At 53.5% G+C, this 11332-nt stretch overlaps 1 non-coding gene across 18 annotated transcripts; it reads left to right on the top strand.

Annotated features, from left to right (window-relative positions):
* On the top strand, positions 1 to 3316 carry LOC9266258 (uncharacterized). Of its 18 annotated transcripts, none has more exons than XR_010737354.1 (9): positions 1 to 588; positions 700 to 836; positions 1240 to 1331; positions 1687 to 1837; positions 2028 to 2111; positions 2306 to 2490; positions 2583 to 2686; positions 2798 to 2846; positions 2943 to 3316. It is a non-coding gene; the product is annotated as an uncharacterized protein (transcript). The 18 variants fall into 18 exon arrangements; XR_010737362.1 differs by having other exon boundaries at positions 667 to 836; positions 2028 to 2106; positions 2583 to 2675; XR_010737352.1 differs by having other exon boundaries at positions 667 to 836; positions 2028 to 2106.
* Positions 3317 to 11332: the final 8016 nt, after the last annotated feature.

Genomic DNA, 11332 nt, shown 5'->3' with positions numbered 1-11332 from the left:
ATTCTCTCCCTCTCCTCTCCTCCCCTCCCCTTCTCTCCCATCTCTCCTCTCTCAGCTCAGATTCCGGCTCGAGCTGCCATGGCGGCGGCAGTTACTGGCGGTGGCGGCGGCGGCTTCAGGCGGTGGCTGCGCGAGGGGTGGAGCCAGCGGCGGCTCCCCTCCTTCCTCCCAGATCCGGTGGAGGCGGAGGTGAAGGGTGGAGGCGGCGCGGAGGGTGGATGCGGCGGCGGCCCTCCCTTCCAGATCTGACGCGGATCGTCGTCCCCCCACCGCCGCCGCCGCCATAGCAGGCTCGCTCCACCCCCTAGCCCGCTCCCTCCTCCTCACCGACGGCGCCATACCTCCTCCTCTAAGCCGGCCGGTACGCTCGGCCGCCAGCCCCAGCTTCCTCTCTTCGTCTCACGCCGCCTCCTTCCTCCCCGTCCCTTCGTTCTACTTCTTCACAACCCCCACCTCCACGCCATGACCAACGGATGACATCCGTGCTCGGATAGGTGCGGATGCGCCTAGCGATTTCTCCTCACCAGATCAACCTCCACTGCAGCCTCCTCCTGCCGGATCTGACACCTCCTCGACTCAGCATGCTAGGTGAGTCCCCCCACCATCCCGCTTGCGTCCACTCCAGCATGTCAGACCCTCAGCGTCTCTGGCCCCTCCGGCTTCTAGCTGTCTGGCCTTCATCAACAGCCACTCCTGTAGCTGCTAGAGGTCAACGCTGTCGACTAGGCCTCCATCGGCCATCGCAGGAGCTTCTTGAGCTACTTCCCTCAATCTCTGATTCATGCTCTTATGTAGCCATTCAGAATAAGACATCCAGGCAAAGTCAACGGAAAAAGGTAAGCTGCAGGAATTTCTCTTTTTACCCCACCATTAAGCATTTGGCTTCGACTATTTGCATTTTCTAGGATCTGCCATTTTCCCTAAGGTTCTTTGCATGTCTGATGGCTACAGATGGTTCTGAAATTCAACTATATTTTTGTGTAACCTTGCAAACGGTCCGCTATATATTGCCATTGTTTGTAATTGACATGTGTATACATCAGCTACTCAATCCAGTAATTGCATAATAGTTAATATTTCCTTGCTTCTATCTTATCATGTAAAAAAAATTCCCTACAAAATTAGGCTTTCTCACCATTGTTGCCTTCCAGAATTAACATGGCATGTTGCGTACAAGAATTATCTTTCTTTCTATTTCTATGTTCTATGGAGTTGATGTATTGTTCTATGGTTTACTAGATAGTTGATCTATCAAAATCAATCCTAGCATTCCCAAATTACCTATAACAAGAGGTATTCATGGATCGGTACAACATATATATCTACAGCAGGTTAGTTTCGTTCTGTTTTGTCAACACAGAATCATGAGGAATTTTAGATGTGTTCATTCTGTGATGCTGTCTATAATTCTATATGTATTAAATTTATATGACACGTGAGTGTATATATGCAATGCCATTACGAACTGCTACTATAGTCTCCCTGTGTTCTTCTCTTTGTATACATGAATAACAAATATGGCACAATTTAAGGCAATTGCAGTTTTACAGGCTCTGTGCAAGTAGCTGTTTATGTTTTAACGGTAAATATTTAGTTTTCCCCTGAAGAGGAGTTAGCAAAAAAAAAGTTCTTTCATCTGAGATGCTTATGATTTGTGGCTAATGTCGTCTTAGTCGTTCTTGTTAGGCCGAAGATCCTAGCTCAATATTCAAGGAATAGATTCCCTTCATTACTCATGTTAATGTTGGGAGGGGCAACCCACTATACTCAGCTCGTGGATCTTCATGAATGGAGCTGCCAGCATCATAATGACAACCAAATAGGAGTACAAGATAAGGTAAATAGGTAGTGGGGATCGTTCATGTCACTTGCTCTCTGTTTTTCTCCTTAGGGAAAAAAAGTTAATCTTTCCGATTATTTCGTTCTATTCATTAATTATATGTACTTAGCAAATTGTTGTGTTGTATATGTATTGCCATTTTGACATAATAAAAAGATTCCATTTGATCATTTCCTGAACCATGCAGGAATAATACTCCGAGTCTCTGATCCAACTCTTCTGCTCATGAAACTTACAAACACCAAGTCAGTTGACTGCTGCAAGCAGTATGGTCTCTGTAGCCAATGCACATATAGCTCTCCCATGAGTGTTTCATGCTGGTGGTCATATACTCGTATTAACAATGCGTGTTAGATGCACCGAGTTGCTAGCAGTGTGAAGGAGTAATCCTTCTCGTTTGCTGCTTGCATTGTAAACCTTGCGGTTTCACTTTTAACTGATGTTTTGTTGTTGACGATCTCGCAGGTCGACTGATAGATGCATTGCGGAATTCTGTGTGGATGCAAAGCTGACTCAACATTGTTTAGCTTTTATAACAGATGGCTTCAATAGGGGCTGCGCTATCTGGGTTAAAGAACAGCAGCTTCACCACAATGGGTGCTGAGAAGTTGCCTGATCAGATGCATGATCTGAAGATAAGGGATGACAATGTAAGTTTTATTATGACGAGAAGTGCAATTTCTTCTATGTGCCATGTGAATTTGACTTCATTGTAACATGTTAAGCTAAATGGTAAATACAGGAAGTTCAAGTGACTAATATTAACGGCAAGGGAGCAGAAACCGGCCACATAATTGTCACAACTACTGGTGGCAGAAATGGTCAGCCGAAACTGGTGATTTCTTGGTACAATGTTGTGATTTCAGAACAAATGCTATCGACCATTGTTATCTGAAACTGTTCATCGATTATAAAGCAATCTTCATTTCTAATTCATATTCTTGGATAATCCTGCAGACAAAATGTAAAAGTGCTTGGGAAGACATGTTGAATACTGAGCATGCAGGTAATCGAAAGAAAAGTTGAAATGGATATATTATGCCTCCTAAGGTATTAAGCAATCATCTGTTTTGTTCTAACTCACGTATGCCCTATGTTTCAGTGACCTTCTGAAAGATAAAACATGTTTACACGCTTGAATAGCGAACCATTTGCATCTTGCAGCTGCGCTGAACTGGTTTGAAGATGTTTGCAGACAGAATTGTGGTTTGTAATGAGCTCTTTCCACTTGTAGTCCTTTATGGTGGAGAAGAATGCCAATCATAGCATCCACTAAATGACCCATTTGAAAGTGTTTGTCCTTTTTGTTGATGAAAATTATAGCCCAATTCACTTTTTTATTGTTCATCTTTGTTGGTGTGTTGTCTTCTATTAAGCCACCTAATGGATTCACAAGGACTACTTATACTTTATTGTACTCTGTTTATTAAACAAATGTAGACCGTATTTATCAAAATATTATCTACTATCTAACCATTTTATGCAGAACTATTTGCTATCGCGCGGCGTGCGCCGCGCTCTCCTTTCTAGTATATATCTATGTTTCTGTTAATTGCAGCAAGCATGGCTAGCAAATGCCTAACACTAGCCAATAAAATGGATCTATTTTTTTTTATAAATAAACTCATCGGTGTCAGGTTAGAAAAAAAATCATGTCACGAGTCACGACGGCGAACAACTTTGTCGTTTCTAAACAAGAAACCGTCACCGATTAGTTATCTGTGACGGTACCCCGAGAAAGGTGATCAAGCCTTATCGGTGACGGTAGCTCTCCCGATAAAGATGAGTTTTCACATAACTGATCACTAATCCGTGACCAGACCGTCCGCATCCGTGACCAGACCGTCCGCCACCACAGATGAGGATTCACGCCTGATACAGATCCGCACTAGTGAATATTAATAGATCTTTATAAATACTTAGTTTGAAAACATAAAAAAGGTAGATTAATCATGAAAAGTATTGTTATAAATTTATTAAATTTTATTAACTCATTTAATAAACCAACATAGGCATACTGCGACAAGGAAGAAGAAAAACGGCATTTTTTTTATTGAAACAAATAACCAAAAGAGTGTGTTCCAATATGAGAATATACATATAGAACGAAGTTATCCAACAACAGATAAGAGGCTAGATCCAATTTTTCACTTGACACCTGGTGTGTTACATTTCATTGCAAGGGGGTCCTCGTTGTCAGCTACCACTTGATCCATGCCATGTCTGGTGGTTTTTTATTCATATCAACTAGTGTTCGAGTTTACACTAGCACGGGATGGCTCATCTGTAACGGGCGGGAAGCCACATCTGTGTCGGGATAGGGTACCGTCACGAACAAAAGGTCACTGATGTGAAAGGTCATCTGTATCGGGCCCCTTGCTGTCACGGATTACAGTTATCTTTATCAGGCCAATGTTAAACCCCGTCACCGATGAGTTCGACCTAGCAGAGGAGTCAAACTAGGGCCCGTCATTGATGAGTCATCCGTGACGTGCGCGCACTTGAAACCGGCAAAGATGATTATGTCACCTTTGTCAGTATAGTATGGTGACCATCACGGATGACTGATCGGTAACGGATTCTAAGGTACACTCGTTGCCTTTGGTATTAATTAGTATCGGGTTTTTTTATAACCCGTCACCAATGAGTAATTTACCAAAAAAATAAATATTGTTTTTTTCGCTAGCCTCAGTCCTTTACTAGCTATGTTCACTGCAAAATAAGAAAGAAACACATGTTTATATATTTCCTTCATCCCAGCAAACCCACATCCCAACATTTTTCACAAATCCATCACATGCCATCTATAAAGCCATACATTCACAACAGCATATATGTACATTCACAACGTCAAATTCATTTGTATCAGCGTCTTCAAGAGCTAAGCATCAAAACCTACAAAACCGAGTTATAAATTTGAACAAATTTATATGTAATTAGCATTGCAAATGTATACAGAGACATCACATCACATAGTATTACATATAATACATAATGTTACATAATCTCATGTTGACAAGCATTGACATTGACGGAGCGTGGGGCTCCTCACCGGGAGACCGCGCAGGCCCCCCTTTGCCGGTTCGGCCGGGGACTCAGGGAGAGATTCTAAGCTCTCTGTATGTGGAAGGCTCGCGAGACAGGAAACACACAAGACACGGGCGATGTATACAGGTTCGGGCCGCTGAGAAGCGTAATACCCTACTCCTGTGTTTTGGGAGATCTGTGTATGAAGGAGCTACAAAGTATCAGCCAGCCTCTCCCTTGTTCTGGGTTTCTAATCTGGAAAAGTCCAGTCCCCCCTCTCAGTGGGCAAGGTCCTCCTTTTATATCTTAAGGGGATACCACATGCACCATTTCTCTCTTTTTTGTGGGGACTTACCCCCCCCTTTCATAAATGGACGGAGATTTGTATAGTTGCCGTCCGAGTCACCTTCTGATGAGACGGCCCACAACTACCTCCACTTTCGCCGGGAGCAGGTGCGACGTGGAATCGTGGCTGTCTGCTGACGACATGACCGGTATCAGACCAGTCACGTCGGTCATTCTTGTCCACCACGTGTCAGCTTAGCAATCTACATGCTCGCCCTTCTTCACACAACATCTTGCCTGTAATGGTTAGGATGAAGCCTGGCATATATCTGACCAGGACTAACGTGCCATCTCTGGGAGGTAACACGCTAGCTCCAGCTGGGGACGAGCGCCTAGAAGCCCTCGTCCTGACGGGATGGGGCGAGGCGTGCGTCAGATTGCCTGTCGCCACCTAACCCGCGATCTGACCGGTCTGTGACTGGTCACAGACCGGATAAACGAGTGCACTGCACTGCGTTACATGCGGCGTGACACGCTCAGCCAAACCGCAATAAATGTGGTTAGGTGAGCCCCACTGTGCTCACCTAACCCATACACGCGGAGCAAAAACCCACGAGGGGTCGGGGCGCCTCGGCCCTCGGGGCCGAGGGGGGTGCGGCCCGACCCCCTCGGGGGGACTAAGAGGAGGGCGAACGCATCACCCTCGGGCCCGACGTCCCTCGGGGGTACCAGGCCACGTGTGCGATTGTGTCTGCCTCAAACCTCTAGTCATGATACTCCTGATCCCATGTCACCGACAGTAGCCCCCGGCGTTATGCCAGGGAGATCGCCCTCTTTAAGGGAAACGGTCGGGCGTGACGCCACTCCTAAGACCTGGTGACAGGTGGGACCGGTCTCCACAATTGGGCAGAAACCCAACGGTCACAAACCACGCACATCGGCAATGGTAACTCGGCTGTCAACAATGAGCGGTCTCTTCAAGACTGCCACATTACTTGAGTAGCACACGAATCTGGACATGGCGATTCGTTTCGTCTGAAGATATGGTAACGTCGCTTCGGTCGGCGAGCGTAATTAACGCGCGCACGATATGATCTATCTCGACTGCCACAACCGCATATCCACCTCATGCGCCGCAAGCGGGCGAATGGGATTAGTGGAAGCGTGGGCGCGAGAAATGAGGGGGCGAAATAGTGGGCGCGAGAAGCGAGGAGCCGGGCACAGCGTTGGCAAAAGTATAAAGGCACTGAGGAAGGGATCTGTTTCCTTCCTTTCGCCATTATTCCCCTTGTCTTCGCCGCTTGCGCCCTAACTCCTTCTTTCCTGTGCCCTACCTTCGCCACACGCGCTCGCTCTTAATTTTCTCTTCCTCCGGCGCCATGGCACGGGGTTCCGCTCTGCTCGATGGTAGCGTGCTGCCGCCTTCCCGGATCGTGAGCGAGAGGCAGGCTGGGCTGTCGCGCCGCTTCATGCCGGAATCTGCCACCGGCCGGGAGATAGTCACGCTGGGCGAGGGACGCCCGGCGCCAGACTACCCGGGGCGGTCCGTCTTCTTTCTCCCCTTTGCAATGGCAGGGCTGGTTCCACCATTTTCTTCTTTCTTCATGGATGTTCTGGAGTTCTACGATCTCCAGATGGCGCACCTCACCCCCAACGCGGTGATGACATTGGCCATCTTCGCGCATCTGTGCGAGATGTTCATTGGGGTGCGCCCATCTCTTCGGCTGTTCCGGTGGTTCTTCACCGTGCAGTCGGTGTCGCCGCCATCGGTAGTCGGTGGCTGCTACTTCCAGCCACGGGGGCCGGTGCTGAACCGCTACATCCCCTGCGCCCTCCGCAAGAAGTGGGACGACTGGAAGAGCGACTGGTTCTACACTCCCCTCGCCGACGAAGCGCGCCTCCGACTTCCGAGCAGCCCCCGGCGCAGGCCTCCAGCTGGCGGGCGCCGGTAGATCTGGGGGATGGCTATGACGCCGTCCTCGACCGCCTGGCGGGCCTGCGATCCCAGGGGCTCACAGGGGCCATGGTGTACGGCGACTACCTCCGTCGTCGGATTGCGCCGCTCCAGCGACGCGCTCGGGGCGCCTGGGAGTACACCGGGTCCGAAGACTTCACGAGGACCCACCAGGGAGTGAGATGGGACTGGGCTCCTGAGGACTTCAAGATATTGGTCCAACGGGTGCTGAATCTCAACTCCGTAGAGGCGGCCCTCATTCCCCAAGGAATCCTCCCCCTCTGCAGCGATCCAGACCGCGCCTCCATCCTGACCATTATGATGGCGGTCGGGGCCTCAGAGGAGCGAGCTCCAAAGGGCCACGACGGCGCAGGCGGGAGCCGCAGGGGGGAACAATCTACCCCGAGAGGGGGTCGTGCTTCTGGGTCCCGCGACAGGGGCCCGGGGAGCAGCCGCCCTGCCGACGCCCGGGTGAAGAGGAAGCAGGGAGGAACACCTCCCCCATCTCCTCCCCGAGGGGGCGGGGCGGCGCGTGCCAGTAACAGGCGCCCGGAGGGGGCCGCGCCAACATCGCAGCCCGAGGGGGAGCGCAAGAAGAAGCGGCCCCGTAAGATGGGGGAGACAGAACCATCTCGGGGAAACCTCATTTCCCCTCCAAAGTGGTCGTTTAACCGACCCCCTCACAGGTTCGTCTCTCACCCATCGTGGCTGTATTCATTCTCTCAACGCGAGTTTTCACTCACCCATCTTGTTCGTCTTCTGGTTTTTTCTTTTGTTTCAGCGAGATCCCGTCGCGTCCCTCCCGCCATTCCAAGTCCGGCCAGTCTGAGGCCGAGGATCCGGCGGCCGCAGAGGCCCTCAGGCGGGAATCTGACCGGCGAGAGGCCGCGGATCGCCTACGGGAAGCCGAGGAGGCCGCCCAGGAGGCCGCCCGGGCTCGCCAGGCCGAGGAAACCGCTCGGGAGGAGGCCGGATTTCGCCAGGACGAGGCGATGGCGACTTCCGAGGCAGCTCGCGACGAGGCCGCGGGCGCGTCGCTTGGGCCCACTCCCTCAGGCGACACTCAGGCGACAACTTCCGGGGCAGCTGGCGACGAGGCCGCGGGCGCGTCGCTTGGGCCTACTCCCTCGGGCGACGCTCAGGACCAACCGGGTCCGGGGGACATCCCCGAGTCCGGCACTTCCATCGGCGGCCCGAGCCGCGTGGCATCCTCTCCAAGGCGGCTCTTCCCCACGCCTTCTATCGCCCTACTGAACGCAGAGCCCCTTCTGCAGGCCTTGGCCGCCGCAAACACCACGGTGTTGGATGGGTTAAGTGCCCAGGTGGAGGTCCTGCAGGCAGAGCGGGCGGAGCTCGACGCCGCGTGGGCGCGTGTCGAAGAGGGGCGACGCTCGGTGGAGGCCATGGTGGAGGTGGGCCGTAAGGCTCACCGCCGGCACGTCTCGGAGCTTGAAACTCGTAAGAAGGTGCTGGCGGAGATCGCCAAGGAAGTGGAGGAGGAGCGGGGGGCTGCCCTCATTGCCACCACCGTGATGAACGAGGCGCAGGACACCCTCCGCCTTCAATACGGGAGCTGGGAGGCGGAGCTAGGGAAGAAGCTCGACGCCGCCCAGGGGGTGCTTGACGCTGCCGCTGCCCGAGAACAGCGGGCGGCGGAGACCGAAGCGGCGTCCCGGCGGCGCGAAGAGGCCCTTGAGGCGCGCGCCATGGCGCTGGAAGAGCGCGCCTGCGTCGTGGAGAGGGATCTGGCGGACCGCGAGGCCGCCGTCACCATCCGGGAAGCAACGCTGGTGGCGCACGAGGCTGCCTGCGCCGAAGAAGAGTTCACGCTCCGCCTCCGCGAGGACGCGCTCACCGAACGGGAGCGAGCTCTCGAGGGGGCCGAGGCCGCGGCGCAACAGCTGGCGGTCAACCTGTCACTCCGCGAGGCAGCGCAGGAGGAGCAGGCGCGCCGCAATCTGGAAGGTGCCCGCGCCGAGAGGGCCGTACTGAACCAACGGGCCGCTGAGCTCGAGGCACGGGCGAAGGAGCTGGACGCGAGGGCGCGCAGCGGCGGGGCGGCCACGGGCGAAAGCGACTTAGCCGCCCGCCTCACAGCTACCGAACGCACCATCGCCGATCTGCAGGGCGCGCTGGACTCGTCCGCCGGGGAGGTCGAAGCCCTCCGCTTGGCAGGCGAGGTAGGGCCTGGCATGCTTTGGGACGCCATCTCCCGCCTAGATTGCGCCGGTCGGCAAGTGGGCCTCTGGAGAGGGCGGACCGTAAAGTACGCCGCCAACCAGGGAGGCCTCGCCCAGCGCCTCTCGAAGATGGCCGGGGCTCTCCAACGGCTCCCCGAGGAGCTCGAGAAGACAATTAAGTCATCCTCGAGGGACCTCGCCCAAGGAGCGGTGGAGCTCGTCCTGGCGAGTTACCAGGCCAGGGACCCCAATTTCTCTCCATGGATGGCGCTGGATGAGTTCCCTCCTGGGACCGAGGACCGCGCGCGCGCGTAGGTCCGGGATGCCGCCGACCATATCGTTGACAGCTTCGAGGGCTCGGCCCCTCGGCTTGCGTTCGCCCCCAACTCCGACGAGGAGGGCAATGCCGGTGGTGCAGACGACAGTGACGTCGAGGCCGGCGATCCGGGCGCATCGGATTGAGCCCCCAGACCCCCGCCATTCTTTAGTTTTTTCTTCTTTTCTTTCTTCTAAGGCCTTCGGGCCTCTTTTTTGTATATATCAACTTAATCTGTAATCAAAAATGAAGAAATTTTTGTGTTAATTTCATCTTGCTGTGAGTATGAGATGAGGATGATCTGTGCCGTGGTCCTTTTGTGTCTTAGCTTGAATAAGGGTTTGTGCCCAGGTTCTGGTCCTCAAAAGGCGCGGGTCGGGGCTAGTGCCTGGGGAGATCCACATGTCGAGACTGGCCAGGCCGGGAACGTGGTGACCGAGGGTTATGGGTGACCCGATTGTGGGTTTTTGCCGATTCCCCCCCGGAGTTCACCACGCCTCGGGGCACGGCTCGGTTCTGGGCCCCGTTTGGCGATTTTAGCCGACCCGAGCCCCCGAGGGCAGGATTGAGCACGAGTGACCTATTTCAAGTCAAGATTCTTCAAAAGGAAAAAACAGCACAGATACAGCCTTTAGGAAATTGAAACTGCTTTTATAGAAATTCAGATATAAGAGAAATAAGAATATGCATATGTTGTAGCCCCCGGCCAACCCTGCACGCCCGAGGGGGGTGCGGGGTTGGCCCGAGCCCGAAACCTGACACCCGACCCCCCCTCAGGGGTAGAAGCGACGAAGGTGTTCGATGTTCCACGGGTTAGGCAGCTCAGTGCCGTCGCCCGTGGCCAGCCGTATGGAGCCCGGCCGGGGGACGCCGACCACTCGATACGGACCCTCCCACATTGGTGAAAGCTTGCTCAATCCAGCACGCGTTTGGACGCGGCGTAGGACGAGGTCGTCGACGCAGAGTGATCGGGCCCGGACGTGGCGCTGATGGTAGCACCGCAGGCTCTGCTGGTAGCGCGCGGCTCGGAGGGCCGCGCGCCGCCTTCGCTCTTCCAAGTAGTCGAGGTCATCTCTGCGAAGCTGATTTTGATCAGCCTCGCAATACATGGTAGCCCGAGGAGACCTCAGGGTGAGCTCGGATGGGAGAACCGCTTCCGCGCCGTAGACGAGGAAGAAAGGCGTTTCCCCGGTTGCTCGGCTTGGTGTAGTTCGGTTTGCCCAGAGCACCGCTGGCAACTCCTCGATCCATGAATCGCCGTGCTTCTTGAGTATGTTGAAGGTCTTGGTTTTAAGGCCTTTGAGGATTTCCGCATTGGCGCGCTCCACTTGGCCATTGCTTCTGGGGTGGGCAGGTGAGGCGAAGCAGAGCTTGATGCCCATGTCTTCGCAGTAGTCGCCGAAGAGTTCACTAGTGAATTGGGTGCCATTATCCGTAATAATACGGTTAGGCACTCCAAACCGGGCCGTGATGCCCTTAATGAATTTAAGTGCGGAGTGCTTATCGATCTTGACGACCGGATAAGCCTCGGGCCACTTAGTGAACCTGTCGATCGCGACATACAGATACTCAAACCCGCCCGGGGCCCGCCTAAATGGTCCCAGGATATCGAGTCCCCAGACAGCAAATGGCCACGAAAGTGGTATGGTCTGCAGGGCCTGGGCCGGCTGATGGATTTGCTTGGTGTGGAATTGACACGCTCTACATCGCCGGACCAGGTCGACTGCATC

The sequence above is a fragment of the Oryza sativa genome, chromosome 11 (genome assembly GCF_034140825.1).
Source record: "Oryza sativa Japonica Group chromosome 11, ASM3414082v1".
In the NCBI taxonomy this organism is placed as follows: domain Eukaryota; kingdom Viridiplantae; phylum Streptophyta; class Magnoliopsida; order Poales; family Poaceae; genus Oryza; species Oryza sativa.
The sequence above is the reverse complement of the archived record's forward strand: the minus strand, read 5'-3'. Positions and strand labels throughout refer to the sequence as shown.